This window comes from Notamacropus eugenii, chromosome 3 (assembly GCF_028372415.1).
Source record: "Notamacropus eugenii isolate mMacEug1 chromosome 3, mMacEug1.pri_v2, whole genome shotgun sequence".
NCBI classification, from domain to species: Eukaryota; Metazoa; Chordata; class Mammalia; order Diprotodontia; family Macropodidae; genus Notamacropus; species Notamacropus eugenii.
The window spans coordinates 101,048,244-101,064,491 of record NC_092874.1 but is presented as its reverse complement, the minus strand read 5'-3'; the positions used below and the strand labels follow the sequence as shown (position 1 = coordinate 101,064,491).

General features: G+C 37.1%; 1 protein-coding gene across 1 annotated transcript in view; it reads left to right on the top strand.

Annotated features, from left to right (window-relative positions):
• CNTNAP2 (contactin associated protein 2) overlaps window positions 1-16,248 on the top strand; it is a 2,725,119-nt gene that overhangs the window by 344,016 nt on the left and 2,364,855 nt on the right. The gene's annotated exons all lie outside the window — the stretch shown is intronic.

The window sequence follows — 16,248 nt, the reverse complement described above, 5'->3', positions numbered from 1 at the left end:
TCTATGGCTCCATGGTGTTAACTGAGACAGGCACAGCTTGTGCATTCCCCTACATCCCCTGAAGCCTCAGTGGGGGCCAGTTGAGGAAAAAAAAAACAGATTCCTCCCAAGCCTTGATGGGGGCCAATCAAGACACGCACAACATTCCAGTTTGAGCATTCAACCCTTAGGCTTCTCCCCACTCACTGCCCATCGTCTCCCTGCTTCATATGGCAACAGACAAAGAAGCCATATTGCCAACAATAGCTCACAGTTTTATTTTACCTCATCCCTATATCTCATTGCACAGTCACAGTGGATATTTATAATTTAAGCACAAATGTTTATATTATTCATCATTATGTAATGTTGACAAATGTAATGGAGCTGTTTTGAACTATGATTGTGAGAACTTGCATCTAACACCTGGGAACAAGAGATTGTTATGGTTATGGATCCTGGGAACTAAATTGTAAGAAAGGAAAAAAAAAATCCACCTTAACATATAATCATCATTTTTTAAGTGTCTACCATGTTCAAGGCTTTATTTTGCAATAAAAAATATTCTTATTGTCCAAAGAAAAGGGACTATTTAAGGTGGAAGAGAGTGTCTACAGGTGTTGTCAGCTGGCAGAGCCAGGGCATACTTCCCAAAGCAAAGCTTTCAGAAGCACATTTGGTTCTGTTGCTGAGGCCCAAGGTTTATCTCCTCATTTTGGGAATGACGGTCACAGGCTCATTTTTGTACTTCTTAAATGTATGTATTTTTATTTCCTTCAAATAACAAAAGAAGCTTCACAGAGAGGTTCAAACTAACTTCATTTCTTTAAAATTAGCATTAGCATAATAGAGCCATGTCTGTACAACATAGTTGGAAATGAGGCGCTGGTGCTCCACTCTCCTCCATTAGGGTGAGTTTCTTGAGAGCCTGGATTGTCCTATATTACTAGCATTTAGCAGAGGGTTTGACACATAATAGTTACTGAAGAAATATTTTTGCTTAATAAATATTTATCAACTGATTCACAAGTTCCTTACAATTAGTGTGTAAAAAAATTATAAAAATTATTTTTTTCTTCTTTTTAGGCAATGGGGTTAAGCAACTTACCCAGGCTCATACAAGTAATAGTATCTGAAGCTAGATTTGAACTCTGGTCCTCCTGACTCCAAGACCTGTGCTTTATCCATTGCATTACCTAGTTGCCCCTATCTTAAATTATTGCAAGTCTAGAAGTAGAATCTTTTGTACCTTTGAGGCGTTGAAGTATTATGAGAATTTATAAAAGTAAAGGGTAGGCAGGTCATATTCTCTCCTCTTAACCAATATTTCTTGTTGTCTAAGCATCATGTCCAATGTCAATAACAAAGATATATTATGATCCTATCACCTGACTAGGTTGACTAGCTAGTGACAGAGAACTCAGGGATGATAGAGGACAGTGAAGCTGGGTTACCAGACATGGAAAGTGGACATCCATCTTCACCCTTCTCACCACTTGTTCAACACAAGAGGTTCTTTTAGCTTGACCTAAAACATATCCAAATGGAGCAGTGAATCCACATGCTCCAAAGTGTTGATAGTTCCTTACTGTGAAACCTGAATACATCAATACAAAGCATTTCAGGTTAGTATAGAATAAACTAAAAACAATTCTGGTAAATGCAAAATTTTTCCTACTTTTTTAATGAAACTCAAGGAAATTGGGTGATTTCGTATACCCTAGGGAGCATAATTAATCTTCAGATCTCACCAATCTGAAATATAGTGTGCAATGCCTGTGGACACCAACATTTTGTCTGCTTCTAATGAGTCATTTTCCAGTAGCATGAATGATATTTTAAAGTACAAATATCCATTGCAAGAAATGAAAGCAGTAGGATATTAACCGCTGGATAAAAAAGGAATGGAAGACAAACTAAACAGGAATTCTGTTCATTCCATCCCATCTCCTCCAGCGGATTTCTCCCTCTGTCATCCTTACCTTGTAAATTATTTCATGCTCTCCCTTTCTACTGAGTCCATCTCTACCATCTGGAATCATGTTCATGTCTCCCCCATATTAAAAAAAAAACTCTCATTTCAACCTCCTATCTGTCATCCTAAGTCTTTTCTGTATTTCCTATGTCTCTTCCACCCTTCTTAGCTAAACTCCTTGAAAAGGCCATCAATAATCATTGCTTCCATTTTCCTTCATCTCTTTCCTTATACCTTACAATCTGGCTTCAGATCTAACCTCACTGCTGGCTTCAAATCCCAGATCTCCAATTGCCTTTCAGACTTCTGGAATTAGATGTCTAGTAAACATCTTAAATTGAACATGTCCAAAATTGGATTCATAATATTTCCCCATAAACTACTTTTTCCCTTCTAACTTCCATACTGCTGTCAAGGGCAATATCATCCTACCAGTACCTCCGGTTCTTAATTCAGCTGCCTACCCACAAATCCACATCTCCCCCATACTCAAAAACCCCCCAAAACACAAACCTTTCTATACTATCTATCCTTCTAGATTTCTTTGATATATCATATCTCTTCTAGGCTTTGTAGCTAAAGTATTTGAAAATGTTACTGTCATAGGAACTTCTCTTAATTCTAGTGCTTTCCTGCTGTTGATCATTTAATTTTATTGTATTTATAGTTTGTTGGTAAGTACAGTCAATCTTAAAGTTTCCCAGGGGTAGCCTTCATAGAAGGCAGTAGTAAAGTAATAAAAAAAAAAATATTGATACATTGAACTTAAGGGAAATAGGGGCTTAGAATACTGTAGCTCCAAGGTCAAATTGTTCCCTGATAAAAAGCACAGTCAGAGTGAATGCCTGCCCCCGCCCCTGGCTCAGAACTTTGATCCAGGATACTTCAGCATAGCTTTGCTGGTCCTGGCAGACTAGGGCTCTCCTTGGCCTGCTGTGTACTGCCCTGCTGCTCAGGGCTCATCAGCTGGCAAGCTCAGGAAAATGAAATTACTAATGAAATCATTTTGATATTGTGATAGTTAAATGAAAGGATGATGAGGATTGATTGTTTCTTATCTCACCCATTCACTTCAGAGCTCCTTGAGATCAGGACCTACCCTTTGTCTCTTTTTGTATCCTGAGTACTTTGCAAATTGCTGAGCTCATAGAAGAAGCTTCTTTAAGATTTACTCACAGGCTAATTATCATGAGATCTCCCAGCAGCCATTATTTGCATGGGTTTTGTTTGTTGTTTTAGGAAACGAATGTCTATAAGGAGGGAGATGCTAATCCACGGCTTAATAGTTGGCATTATGGGCTAAATCACTTACAACCAAGCGCCTAGAAGTACCAGATGAGGTGCCATCCAAATTGGTATAAGGGTTATATCTATGAAATCACAGATCTAGTACCTATCTGGAAAAGAGGTAACACTCAGGAAGCCTGGTATTTCTGAAACAAATCCTTAAGAGGTCAACGGAAGGAAGTTCACACTTGGAAAGAGTATAGTTTTTTAAGTGGAGAAACCAATAGATATCTTACCTTGGACAGTAACCTTAAATTCTTTGTTTCTCATACATATATGTCATTGATAAAGGGAAGGAACTGAACTAGATCAGGCCAGATTGAACCTGATGTCACTGAACTTGACTGGGTGTTTCCCCTGTGAAAAAATGATAAATTTATTTCAAGATAAGTTTTTCCTTTGCAATTTCATGTATTTTATTTTATAAATTTAAAACATTCAGAGGAAGTCCGTCAGCTTGACCAGACTGTCAAAGGAACCCATGACAAAAAAAAAAAAGCAAAAAGCAAACAAAAACCCTGCACTAGTTGATTTCTAAGACCACTCTAGCTCTGTCTATGGCATCTATGGAAAGATATTACATAATCAAAGATCCACAATAAATTATCTTTCTTGGCAGGTTCATATTTGTTGAAGTCTGTAAGAGTTTCTCATTTTTTTTCACCCTACTCTCACCTCTTAGCATTCTGCACATTTGTAGCCTAAGGAGCACATCTGTCTGGAAAACAGAGACTTAGATCTTCCACAAACAGAAATTCCCACTAGAACTTAACAAAGCACAAGCAAGGTTTAATTGGTTTTCTTTCTTTTGGCTCTGGAACACATCTTTTCTAGTGAAGCCTTGGAGGTCGGAAAAAGCTCTTAGCCTTCCACACCCTCACCCCTTTTTAAGCTTTGCTGAAGAATAGTTTACCTGTAGTCAGTGGCCACCATGATCAACTAAAGTTTCTTAACAATACAGGAATGAATATACAGTTATCAGAACAGGTACGTGAAAGCTAGCTTTTTCCTGGGATGACTAAACAAGTCTTGCCCTGCCAGATTTGCCCTGACCTTACTCCAAACATGAATAGCGCCATGTTTGCCCTCTTGTCTCACACTGCTCAGTCATTAACAAGCATAAACTAAGGAGAGGATGATTTTCCTTTCTATAGAAGGCTATATACCAGGTTCTGTGGATTTGGTCAAACTGGTCACGTAAACCACAGTTTGTTTGTTTGTTTGTTTTTCCCGGGGTAGGGAATAGGGATTCGGGGGAGATAAGGGTAGAATGAAAAAGTCAAGGAGAAAGGAATAATTCTGAAAGTATCTCAGGCAGTGTTTTAGAATGCCTCTTATTTTTAAGTGATGCCTTTAAGACTTGGTATATTTTGGCACCAAAGGATGCTGGCAGGCAGCAAAATATTTTAACTTCTCTGGACCCATTGAAGGAGGTTGTCTGGAAAGAGAGCTTCAAGGGGAGAAATCAAACTGGTTAGTTACATGTGTTGGGGCATAGAACACCGCAGTATTTATGATGAAAGTAACTGCCTGGGGAAACCTAAGTCATTATCATTGTCTCCTTAGTAACTTACATTCACATTATTGTCCATCTTCTCCATAAGTATTGAGAAAGTGAGGCTGGCGACCTGCACAGCCCTCCCTCCCTCAAAACAAAGTCAAGTGCAAGTCATGTCATCACTTCTTGGTGGCGTGGTCTTCTTTGGCAACGAAGAACGAACACAACAAAAACAAGTATCATGTATATACAGTTACTTGCATACTATTTCATCCACTAGAAAATAAGCTACCTAAGAACAGGGATTGGTTTGGCCTTTCTTTATATCCCTTCTGCTTGGAATAGTTCCTGGCACATAGTAGGTGCTTAATCGATAAATGCTTGCCAACTCATTAATCTCTATATAGGCTTTAAAGTTTGCATAGTGTGCATTATCGCATTTGATCAACATAACAAATCTCTGAGATGTTTGCTTTTATTATCTTCATTTTGCAGTTCAGTGAACTCGAGGTTAAGAGTCATTTAGTGAATTTCCCAGGGTCACCAAAATAGTGAATGCCTGAGACATTGGCTTTCTTGACTCCAAATCTTTCAATTATGCTACACTATCTCTTTAAGGAAGCAAATGAGAAGAAGAAGAAGAAAAAAAGAACATTACATCACCACAAAACAGGAATCTGTAGTGAAATTTCAGGGAACTTGCCTTCCCATTTCTACATTTCCAATGTTATTCCAGACCAACCAATACTTTTTCAGTGTTTCTCTCCCTCTCCCTCTCTCTCTCTCTCTCTCTCTCTCTCTCTCTCTCTCTCTCTCTCTCTCTCTCTCTCTCTCTCTTTCCTTCTTTTCTTTCTTTCTTCAATTACACAAAGTAATTCCACCTTTCCTATTCAGTACTTAGGAATCAAAAGAAAAGACATGGTAATACTACTTCAAAGAAATGAAGATGTTCTCTTAATGAATGACATTCTGTCAATTCTATTTATGTAAGTATTGGAAATCCCTCTATGCATACCCCCTCCCGTTTCTTGATTTTTTACTAAATATTTAGTTAATGGAATTACTACATTGGAAAAACAGATGACTTGGGGTCAACACGCTATTGATGAGCCTCTCTGAACTTTATTCAGATGATTTTTAGTAGTCAGTCTGTTCCCATCCTCAAGGACTTTCAAGCTTAACAATATTGGCTTTGATTCAGTCCATTTAAAAGGCATTTATTAAGCACTTATTATGTACCAGGAACCAACGTGCTAAATGGTATGGATACAAAGACAAAAATGAAACATTCTCTGAAGGAGTTAATGTTCTGTTGGGTTAGAGGTTAGCCTCTGTTTCTCTTGTCTAGTTTTCAAGAACCCAGGATCATTTGCCTGGGTGCCAGGACCACACACACACACACACACGCACGCATGCACACATACATGCACACACGGGCACACACCCCACATGTGTGCATGCCCATGCCCATACATATTACATATTCTCTATTCTCTCTCTCTCTCTCCCTCCCTCCCTCCCTCTCTCCCCTCTTCCTTTTTACTTCCTTCCTGCCCTCTCTCTCTGTCCCTTCCTCATAAAAAGCTATACTTAGAGTCTATTCAGTCCCAAATTTGGACTATAATGAATATATTAAAATATCACAAGCTATCATACTGAAAACTTATACCCTTTTACAACAGTGGAAGTATTACACTGAAGGAACTCCTTGAAGAAAAACAAAACAAAACGTTACTTTAATGAAACTCATTCAGATTTCTATCGATCTTTTGGTTTTTTTATATCTGATTAAAGCCCATGCATTAGTAGATTATGGGGAGTTAGGTGGCACAATGGCTAGAGTACCCAGCCTGGAGTAAGGAAGATGAATCTTCCTGAGTTCAAATTTGGCTTCAGACACTTATTAGCTGTGTGATCCTGGGCAAGTCACTTAACCCTATTTGCCTCACTTTCCTTATTTGTAAAATAAGCTGAAAAAGGAAATGACAAACTACTACTCCTTTCTCTTTGTCAAGAAAATCCTAAATGGGGTCATGAAGAATCTGACACTGCTGGACAACAAAATTAGTAGACTGCTCTTAAAAAAAAAAAAGGAAAAATCCTGATTTTGTTACTTCTCATATGAACTTTTGGAATTGTAAAGAAACCTAGAAAAGCATTCTTTTTATTTCCTTTTCCACAGGATAATATTCCTCTGCTTTTTAAATGCATTCTTTCTTTACTATTGCATGTAGATAAATGTATACATATGTGCAGATACATGCACACACATATGTGCACATGTGTATAAACAGTCCACATATATACACATGAATATATGTACATATATAAACACATACATATATACACACACATATATGCCACCTCCCTGTGCCAAGGATACATACAGGCTGGAAAATGAAGTTCTGGTGGTCAGGTTGGAAATTCATCAGTTTGCTCTCTTCCACAGATGAAGGTGGGTCTGTGAGTGGTACAGATAGGTTGTTTTTCTCTCACTCTGGGGTGCAAAAATTCCATGAATTGTGCCATGTGAGCAAAGGAAGGTGGTGTGGACAGAGGATCACTGTGTCAGCACAGACTTTAGTTTCAATGTCTGCTTTTCAGTTTTCATGAGGCTAGAGAAATAGAGGGGGTTCTCACTGCTAAAATAAGAGATGATATAGCCTCTGCAAGTTACTAGAAAGCAATATAATGAAATGCCCTCTTTCCCTTTCTTTCTCTTCTCTCAGAGAGTTACTGTGACAAAGTTTATTTCTGGTTTTAGTCTCTTTTATAAATTCTCTTTAATTGATTTGAGTGACAACTAAAGTTTATTGAATGATAATTGCTTCTGATCTGTACATTTAATTATTTCTGAATAGGAAATTAAAGAAAGGGACAGTGTAGCAAAGCATATAAATGAAAGTGAAAAGGCACAATGAGCATAGATTTTCTGTTTAAATCATCAGGGTTTTATCTCAACTGAAGGATCCTGTGTTCTATGAGAATCTTAATTATATGTTTCATAAACTTCCCAGAACTGAGTAAATAAGCTACAGATTCAGTCATTTTATGCTCCCCTAGATTAAGGGAAATATGAATTTTTAAAAAGCAATTGACTCTGAGTTATGGGTTGAGATAGGGAGTTTTAGGGAGACTGGACTTTTGGGTCACTCTTTTCTATTATTCTGCTCTGTTCATAAGTAGAATAATCTTTCATCAGAGGTGGAGCTGGGAGAAGACTATACGAGGTATGCCTGGTGGAGGTTGGTGAGAAGTGATCAAACAGATTTGTGAATGTTTTCATTTCAAAGGTAGATATCAGAGGAGAGGAAATGAGGAACCCCTCCCTTTCTGCAACAGACCAACAGAAATGTGTTTCATGTACAGGTTAAAGTAGTTAACAGATGCTCATTCTTATTTTTTTTTTGGTGTGAGCATTTACACTTGGAAAACATCAAATGCAACAAGTGAAGCATTTTTTGCTGTTGATTATCTAGACTTAAGAAATGGAGAAAATGCTAATAGTGCTGATTTAATTTAAACATTTAAACTTAAAAGTTAGTTAAAGGTACTTTTTTTCTTCAAAATAGCCAGCCCTTAAATAATTACTATCCTTTACCAACTCAAAACCTCTCAGATACCCTGTCACGTTAAGATATAAAAAGGTAGGCAGATTATTTTCAGCTTGATAAAGAAAAATGATAATAACCTGGAAAATGCCTTGTTCATTTTGTTTTGGTGTGTGTGTGTGTGTGTGTGTGTGTGTGTGTGTGTGTGTGTGTGTGTGTAGAAAACCTTGCAAATGTAGTTTATCAGAATATTTGTCAATAACCTAATGAAACACAATAGTGAGAGAGATCATTCGATATATCTTTTGTTGATTTCTACAAGCAATGCAGTTTTAAATCCATTTAAAAATGATATGCTGTTGCATGAATTAAATGCATGAAACAATTGTTTTGTACTTTTGCTGTGTGTTGTACTGTGCTAACACTGGAGATACAAATACAAAAACAAACAGAAGACCCTTCAATAGGCTTGCAATGTAATTAGAGAAAACAAGCCATATTCCTCTAGTGATAGTTAGGGAGAAGTGTTTTGATCTGGGTAGTAAAAATGATGTGGTTTGAGAGGTTTAGGGACTCCATGAAGACTGAAGTATAGGAAAGGGTTGTCTGGAATGAATTCATGGACTCAAGCATAATTAAAGTCAAGTTAGCAAAGGTTTATTTTTATGCTTTTCAGTGAGCAAAATTTCTTAAAAAACTTCAACTTTAAAGGGATACAGTTAAAGGTTACATAGAATAAACATGTGGCAAATATGCTAACTAGATGATTCACGACAGGATAAAGGAGAGGTTAAGAAGTGGTCAGTTCTTAAAGGAACATGCATTTTTTTTTGTATCTGCAGGTGTTTTACACAGAGTTCACCAGGAAAAGCTCAAGAGGAGGTCATTGGGAGATGTAGTTTTAGGTCTGCCACATCACTAGGTTAAGTAATGATCAGGGCCAACTGAAGATTGCCCAGTCTACCACCAGTCAATGTCTTGTTCTACAAGATAGATGTAGGAAGTATACATAATGTCTAAAATTTAGGATATACATAATGAAGAGTCCAGGATGCATATAATGAGGAAAAGAGTTGGTACAGATAGTCCTGTGGGTACTGAATGTCTTTATGAGTCAGTACAAAGAAAATTCAAGCTAATAATTCCTATAGGGGCAGCTTGTTAGTGTACCAGAGAGAGAGATAAGTTTTTTGCTGAGGCCTACTCATGAGTAATTTAGGCATAGTGTCCTTGAGCTTGGAAAAAAGCTGCCAGGGATAGTGTTTTGAGGTCAGGGAAAAATGTGATCTTGGAATTGGTGTCCAAGCCCAGGCACCCAAGCACCCCATCAAAAGGAATGAGGAGTAAATTCTTAGGGCAAATAATTGATATGAACTTTTCAGCAATGGTAGTGCTGATTTGGTTACAGTTCCCAGAGCAAGAATTAGGAAGTGGAAGAGGCTATGCCAAGAGAAGGTATACAAGAGTACATGGCATGATGGCTGGAGAACCAGTCTTGGTATATAGCACTTTGCCCAGTTATGTTGGGTTGGGTGACAGTACCTGTGCTCAGCCCCCACCCTGACATTTGTTAGCTGGGTTACCCTGGCTACCCAATGTCCCAGGTAACTTTTGAAATCTGTAAGTTGCAGAATAGTTGCTAATCTGCAGTAGTTGAAGAATTGTCTTCAAAATGATTTTCCTACAAAGATGAAATCCCAGAAAGAAATAACGAAAGGTTTCTCCATTATAATTTTCATAGTATTTGATTCCAAGGAACTCCTTTTTGTTGTGTGCTTTAGTTGTCTATTTCTAAGTTTCGTAATGGAAATTAACTTTGTTTTGTGTTGCCTGGAAAGAGATATAAAAGAAGTAGCCACCATCTTAAAGTCATGCTTATTCATGACTGCATAAAATTAGTATCAAATAACATAACTTCCTTCTCTCACTTCTAGGACTAAAAAATAATACACACACACAACCACAACAGCAACAATAAAAGTAAAAACTCATCAGTAGAATGAACTTGAACTATAGGGCCCCTTTTATTTCTGGAATTCCATAATTAGATATTATCTCAAAATTCTAATAAATTTTGTGAAAAAAGCATAGGTCCACCTTGTTTCTTTTTAGATTTTTTTCATTTTTATTTTTTTATCAAATTCAGTTTCCAAGGAATTGTCAATATATACAGAATCCTTAGCTACAAAACCTTTTGCAAGAACAAATTCATTCCTGCTGACCCCTCAGGGTTGTTTATCATTGCTTCCAGAAAAATAGGAAATAATGAATGTTGGAAGCTTTCTTTGCCCTGCTGTGGTTAAGTACTTTTCACAGTTATTCTATGAGTTGCTTTTGTTCTGACCTCATTGTCTTCCTCCTTGGGTAGTTGAAATGCTGTCCACTTACAGTGATATTTTTTTTTTCCTTACCACAATTCAGGCATATCCAATCAATTTATAGACCATTTTATAAACATACAAAGTGCAATCCAAAAGAGGTGATGTGTTAAAATGTCTCTCCGGGCATTTTTAACATAGAATAAAATGATTTCTCTATATAGTGCTGCATTTTTCTCTCCCTGTTTTAGAAGAGCTAATTGATGATAACTCGGAGTCATTCCTGAAATATTAAACAGAACAGAGGTAGGGTAGTGTTGTGTATAGAGATGGACTCAAATGCAAAAAAACTGGGGTGCAAGACCCACTTCTGGCATATACTGACTATGTGAGCCTGAGCAAATCACTTAACCTCTGCACTTTAGGCACCTCTCTAAGACTAAAAATTGCAGAGAAGATAACCTGCCTGCATTAGTTGAGGGAGTTTCCTCACCATGAAATTCCCTATATTAATACAGTCACAAGTCCAGTCATTTCTTCTATATATCCTCTTCCTGTACACAGTTGTTTACCCTTACAGGGATTTGGGAATAGAAAGGAAAGGAGAAAGAAAAGAAGGAAGGAAGGGAGAAAGAAAGGGAAAAAGTAAGAAAGAGAGAGAGAAAAGGAAGAAATAAGGAAAGCAAGAAGGCAGGTAAGCAAGAAAGAAAGAAGGAAAGAGGGATGACATAAGAGAAGGAAGGGGGAGGGAGGGAAGATTGAATCGAGGGAAGAAACAATGGAGAAAGAAGGAAGAAAGGAGAGAGGGAGAAAAGGAAGGAAGACAGAAGGAAAGTAAGAAGGAAGGCATGCAAGCAGGAAAGAAGGAAGATGGAAGAAAAGGAAGGGAGGGAAGAAAGAATGTAGGGAAGGAAAAGAGGGAGGGAGGGAAGGAAGGAAGGAAGATGGAAGAAGAACAGTGGAAGGGAGGGAGGAAGGCAAGAAGTATATATCAAGTAGCTATTACACGTATCAAGCACTTTGCCAAATGCTTTTTACAAAGATCTCATTTGATCCTCATAGCAACCATGGAAAAAAGGTATTACTAAAATCCCTATTTTATATTTGAGGAAACTGAGTCAGAAAAGCTCAGTGACTTGTCCTGGGTCACACGTGTAGTAGATATCTGAGCACTGGGTCTTCTTGACTTCAGGCTCAGTGCTCTCATCTGGAGTTCCTCTTAGTAGCCTGCTAGAATAACGGAAAGAGAAGAATTCTTAACTGTGTCTGATTTTGTTTTGCTTGCCTAAAGCCCTTTGCTTTTTGTCCATCCTTTACTCCAGTAAAACTGTCACCCATCCAAAGAATATATCTGTATAAAGAGCTCATGCACTCTCAAAAAGTAAAGCAACTCTGCTAAGCTTATGGGTTTTTGTCAGTTTTCCTCATGAGTTATCGTTATTTCACCAACTAGTTATCCTTTTCACATAGATTCTGACTAGAGTAGGAGATGTAGCAGTAATCTTTGCACACTGCCATTTGTAAACTAAATTTATGTCGTAGATTTGCATGTTAAGTGCCTCACTGGTAAGAGTAGCTCTCAAAGACAGCATGTTTATGCCGCCACTTGTGTTTAAATGGGAATGCTAAAGCAGGCTCAAGTTAAACACACAGATAATTTTAGATTTTTGTCTTAAGTCAAATATGGATCAAGCCTTTTAGTTGCCATTGGGGCTGTCTTCTGTCAGTTGATGGCTGTTAGTGGGATGATCTGATAACACTCTCAATCATTCCCAATTTGCCCACTCCACAGTTTGCCAATTAGTTGCTATTATTTTACTTGAGGAAATTTATCCCGAGAGAAAAAGAAAATGTCATAGGGATAGAAGGGAACTTAAAAAAGCCACCAAGATGAAAACCATGATATATCTATATTTAAGCATATTACTCAGTTATCTGTAACACAGTATATTCCTTTTACCTATGTTCTAATGAGGACAATGCAAAACAAATAAGGTAAAATTCACCATATATTGGAAAGGAAATTGTACTAGGAGTCATTACACCTGTGTTTTGGTTCACAGTCTCTTGCTTCCTAGCCAGGTAACCTTGGACAAGTCATTTAATCTCTTGGGCCTAATTTTTCTCATTTGTAAAATGAAGGCAGTAATACCCACTCCATTGAATAAGGTTATTTAAATATTCTGGATCTAATGTGAAATTTACAAGATATAAATTTAAAATCCTATGACTGAACTCAGGAAATAAATCACCTATTCAAGTATGGGATGTGGAAGGCATGGCTAGATGATAGTGCAAAAAAAAAAAAGGTTTGGAGCTTTTAGCAAACTATTAACAGGGTGTTAGAGAACATATACATATAGCAGTGTGAGAATCAGAGAAACTCAGAAGTGAAAGGGATCTCAGAGGTCATTTCTTTTGCTTCACTTCTAGGTTTTTTGCTACTTACTTTCTCCATGAACTCAAGTAGATCAAATTACTTACTTACCTAGGTAATGTGTCTCTCTGTCCTTTGCTCATTCTCTCTGTCTCTGTCTCTCTGTCTCTGTCTCTGTCCCTCTCTCTGTCTCTCTCTCTCTTCATCTCTCTGTCTCTGTCTCTCTCTCTCTCTTCGTCTCTGTCTCTCTGTCTCTGTAGGGGAGGAGGATATGTAGCAGTGGAAAACATAGGTGATATAAAAACAAAATCTATGGATAAAATTCATTTTAAAAGACAAAAATTGAATGAACAAAGATGGACCATATGACATGACTTAGGGTTTCTTCTGGTTCAGTATCTATGCCACAGATCATAGTAAAACTATGAAAGTATAAATCTCATTATGTTATCCTTAACAAGTGGTCAACCAATATGAGCTTGAAGAATTTCAGTGACATGGAACTCATTGCCTCCCAGGGAAGTCTCCTCCATCTTTGACAATCTTCAATCATTAAGAAGTTTAACCTTATAGGAAACTGTACCCCTCTCACTGACAATGTTATCTCACATATCTATAACCTCCCCTCAAAATTTTAAAACAAGTTCCTTTTGCCTCAAATGATTTTACAAGCTAGGTAGGCAGGTGCTTTGCTTAGCAAAATTGACTAATGATAACCCAAAGACCTTGTTTTTCTGACCTCTGAGTTACATCTTTACTTTCATTTCTTACTCCCCAAATTTCATAAGGGATACTTGGATATTAGCTATACATAGAAATTTAATATCTTTTTCCATATAAAACTGTTTTTATGTCTTAATATTTCATTATTTCCTCCAGCTGTCAGGTTTTTCCTGAATTCAAATGGTTTCAAATGCCAGCTCTACAAGAAGGGTTAGGAAATTTCAAGTATCCTACCCCTTCCGACCTTCCTCTTCCAACACCCATTCCCACTGGCTGACCATATGCACAGAGGCAGTCATTTTCTTCTCCATAACTACAAGTATGTTTCTGTACTGTCACTCTCAACCACCCACACAGCATGCTCCCACTTACTGATTATCAATTGCCATGTTAGAGTTAATTAATTTCTACAAGATGAAAGTATTTATTAATGAGATATAGTAAGAACAGTTGTAAAAATATCTTTTTCCCTCAGCTATGGGGTACACTCCTTTTGGGGAATTCTCATGCAGTTCTCTTTACGAGTGTAGCCTTCTTCTGGGCTATAAGAGTTGTAAGGTCCTGAAGCTACTTTTCCTTGGGGAGTCTCATTTGTTCTTAACCTGTCTTTCGAGTCTCCATGAAAATGTTGCCCTTGACCACAAATTCTGGGTATACAGCAAAAAATGCTTATAGGAAGTCAAAATCTTTTAACTTCTTGAAGGTCATAAAATTTTCCTCTTATCAAATGAATATGGTAAAAGTACTGGCTCTTCTTTCTCCCTTCCCTGAAGCAATTCCCTCTCAGAATCTTGACTGGAGCCATTTTATCACTAGGCTAGCTGGCTATTAAAATTCCAGATATCACACAAATGCATTGTTGGTGGAGTTGTGAACATATCCAACTATTCTGGAGAGCAATTTTGGAACTATGCTCAAAGTGCTATAAAACTGTGCATACTTTTTGATCCAGCAATATCACTACTATGTAGCACAAAGAGATCAGGAAAGAGAGAAAGACCCACATGTAAAAAATATTTAGAGCAGCTCTTTTTGTGATGGCAAAGAGTTGGAAATTACCCATCAACTGGAGAACTGCTGAGCAAGTTTTGATATATGAATGCAATGGAAAACTATTATTCTATAAGGAATGAGAAGCAGATAGATTTCAGAAAAAGCTCATTACATGAACTGATGCTGAGTGAAGTGAGCAGAACCAGGAGAACATTGTACACAGTAACAGGAACTTTGTGTGATGACCAGCTTTGATAGACTTAGCTCTTCTCAGCAACACAATGATATAAGACAATTCCTAAAGACATGATGGAAAATGCTAACTATATTCAGAGAAAGAACTATGGAGTCTGAATGCAAATACAGGACTACTATTTTCAATTTTTTTTGGTTTCTTTGCTCTAGTTTTTTTCTTTCTCATGGTTTTTCCATTTTTCCTGATTCTTCTTTCACAACATGACTAATATCGAAATATGTTTAACATGATTATACATTTATAACCTATATAAGATTGCTTGCTGTCTTAGAGAGAGGGAATGAAAGAAGGGAGGGAAAAATTTGGAGCTCAAAATTTTATAAAATGAATGTTGAAAACTATTTTTATGTGTAATTGGAAAAAATAAAAGACATTAAGGAAAAATAAAATAAATGCCAGATTCTATACTGGCTTGTTGTTTTATCTAAGTCCCTCAAATTATGACTAATTTCCTTCAACAACCCATGCTGCATTTCCTGTGTAGCATCATTTTCTTCTATTCACTTTAGACCCAATTTACTGTGATTTATTTCTGCAATCAACTCACATGATAAAGATATCATGACATAAAGTATCTTTTAAATTGTATTACCTGAAGTTCAGGAGTGTGAGTTATCCCTCATACACAAGGATTTGAGGCAAATCCTAACAATAAATTGATTGATCATTGGGTTTACTTATAAAATATGAAGCAATTGAATGGACGAACTTGAAAAAAATGACACAAGAAGTATGCTTTGTCTCTTCTGTCTTAATGACCCATTTGTCTTTACTGAGGCCTAGTGAGGTGACTTGGTCATAACTTAAGTAGCTAATACTAAAAGAATTCCTTCTAGTTCACAGTTTCTAGATGGTCCTCTCAAGTTGGAGGGTCATGGGGTTTCATACTGAGTTAGAAAATAAAAATTGGTATCTTTTCTTTTCCTTCCTTCCTTCCTTCCTTCCTTCCTTCCTTCCTTCCTTCCTTCCTTCCTTCCTTTCTTCCTTCCTTCTTTCCTTCTTTCCTTCCTAGCTTATTTCCTTCCTTCCTTTCTTTTCCATCTTAAGGTAAACAGATTAGGTCAAGCATAGGGAAAAACAGAATTCTTTGGAAGCACAGATTAAACACATGGATATTTATCAGTCTCTGTCTAAGTCTCTTTCCTTCATCTTGCTAAAAGGCCGGCAATCCCTTAATCACATATTATTTATAATAAAATAGAGAAGATAATGATTACAAACACAGAAGGCTGACTATAACATTAAGTAGAACAAGGTGGAAAAACTTAGCCTATTAAGGTCTTAGTATTTT